At 42.7% G+C, this 2,501-nt stretch overlaps 1 non-coding gene across 1 annotated transcript; it reads left to right on the plus strand.

Annotated features, from left to right (window-relative positions):
* The first annotated feature begins 1,961 nt into the window (after window positions 1–1,961).
* On the plus strand, window positions 1,962–2,065 carry LOC111551685. Its single transcript, XR_002734436.1, has one exon. It is a non-coding gene; the product is annotated as a U6 spliceosomal RNA (small nuclear RNA).
* The last annotated feature ends 436 nt before the right edge of the window (window positions 2,066–2,501 follow it).

Below are 2,501 nucleotides of genomic sequence, written 5' to 3' on the forward strand. Positions count from 1 at the left end.
GTCTTTTAGTGACCCCCAGAAGGTCTGTTCCTCAGTGGGCTCACCTGAAGGGCCATATCCCCTCTACTGGTTTATGCCTGCTGTAGCCACCCCACCTGGGTGACTTTGTCCACTCCAGATGCAAATGTGTAAGTGTCTGCAATGGGATTCCTCTGCTCCGAACCCTCCTAGCACGTGGACCTAGAAGGGCCCAGAATACAGTAGGAGCTCAATAAACATTCGTTGGCTCTTTGCATAAATGAATGTGAGTATCAAACATCAGAGGCCAAGATTTTACTTGGTTTGTATCTGTTCTGTGTGTAGCAGGTATTCAGGAAGAAGTTCATCAGGCAATGTCTTCATTAAATCATAATAGTTTACCATTTAAAGTATCTACTGTGTGCCATGTGCTTCACAGACATTCTGGAAATAACCACGAAACAATCATGACATGTTCTTGTCCCCATATCACAGCTGATGAAACTGAAGCACAGGAGGTTTGGTAACGATGCCAGGTTACTTGATTATTTAATGGGGCTGGAACTTTATCTCCAGATTAACTCCAAAGACCAGCACCATCAATGTAACCAGCTGTCATTCTACTTACCTGTCCTTCCCCACCCACCAACACCATTCCGAAAAAGGATTTAGGACAACTCACTGAACAACGAGTCCTCAGGATCTCTCTCTAGAAAAATCTAGAGAAATGTTCTATTTAGAAACATTTCCAATTTTTTTGTTCAACTTTTATATTAGTCTCAGGAGGTACATGTGCATGTTTGTTACTTGGGTAAGTTGTGTGTTGCTGAAGTTTGTTGTACAAATGATCCCATCACCCAGGTATGGGATCCAATGGTAGTTTTTCAACCCCTGCCCCCTCCCAGCCTCCCCGCTCTAGTAGTTCCTCATGTCTATTACTCCCATCTTTATATCCATGTGTACTCAACATTCAGCTCCCACTTATAAGTGAGAACGTGTGGTATTTGGTTTTAAGTTCCTGCATTAATTCTCTTAGGATAATTTGAATATCAGAAATTGTCAGACTTTATCCAGAGCCACATTGGGGAAATAAAGTCATCAAAGAATGAAGTAAATCCAGTTTGATCAAACAGCAGAGCAATGATTAAAATCACCTCGGGATGTATATTATTAATGCAGTTCTAGGGCAATTCTGGAAGAAAAATCCCATTGAGTGTTGAATGATCACATCCTTAAAACAGGTCCCTCTCATAGATTCTCAAATAGATGTATTTGAGGAGCAAAATACTCTCCTGTTTTTATAAACTCTGGGGCTGTTTATTTAAAAAATAAAATCATGCTACTTATTTATTACCAAATCAAGGTACTTTTTACCTTCTAATACATAGAAGCTTTTATAGAAAACAGGTTGATGTATTTAGAATGTATTATTTCTATCTTTGGGGAAAAAGGGGCTGTTAATATCCAGGAAGACAGACTTGAATGAGACACTGGTCAAATGCGTTCCTCAAAGTCAGACTTTCTTCTGAAAGGCGCAAAGTTTCCCTCTTCCTTCAGGCTTGTAGAAATGCCAGCTTCCATACTGGTGGAAAGCATGGGGGACTGGATGAGGTTTATTGTTATGTTTGTTTGTTTGTGAAAAGGAGATTACATCAGAAAGGGCCTAAAAATAAAGGCCAAGTCTCCATCAACAGGGCAGCCACCCACCTGCACACGCCCAGGGGCCTGCGTGCCTCTGAAGCCTCATTCAGGTCTATGGCAGAGTATCTTCATTTTGGCTGCTGTTGGAATCATCAGAAGAGCTTTCAAAACTCCCAGAGCCCAATCGTCAACCCAATGCAATGACATCAGGAACTCTGGGGAGGACCTAGATGTGATTTTTTTTTTTTTTTAAAGTCCCTGGGCAATTCCCATGTGTAACCCAGGTTAAGACCACAGCCACTTCAATTGTCCCCTGAAGCCCAGGCTGTACAAGGATGTCGAGCCATCAAAACTCAACAGCAGTGCTTGCTTTAGCAGCACATATACTAAAACTGAAATGATACAGAGAAGATTCACATGACCCCTGCTCAAGGATGACATGCAAATTCGTGAAGTCCATATTTTTAAATTTCGTGCCGTGCATTAAGAAAAATAATAAAAACAGGCCGGACACAGTGGCTCACGCCTGTAATTCCAACACTTTGGGAGGCCAAGATGGGTGGATTACTTGAGGTCGGGAGTTTGAGACCAGCCTGACCAACATGATGAAACTCCATCTCTACTAAAAAATACAAAAATAGCCCAGTGTGGTGTTGCGTGCCTGTAACACCAACTACTTGGGAGGTTGAGGCAGGAAGGCAAGAGATTTGCTTGAACCCAGGAGGAGGAGGTTGCAGTGAGCAACCTCCTGGCACCATTGTGCTCCAGCCTGGGCAACAAGAGTGAAACTCCGTGAAAGAGAAGAGAAGAGAAGAGAGGAAAGAAGGGAAAGAGAGAGAGAGAGAAAGAGAAAGGGGAAGGAAGGAAGGAAGGAAGGAAGGAAGGAAGGAAGGAAGGAAGGA

The sequence above is a fragment of the Piliocolobus tephrosceles genome, chromosome 7 (assembly GCF_002776525.5).
Source record: "Piliocolobus tephrosceles isolate RC106 chromosome 7, ASM277652v3, whole genome shotgun sequence".
Classification (NCBI taxonomy): Eukaryota; Metazoa; Chordata; class Mammalia; order Primates; family Cercopithecidae; genus Piliocolobus; species Piliocolobus tephrosceles.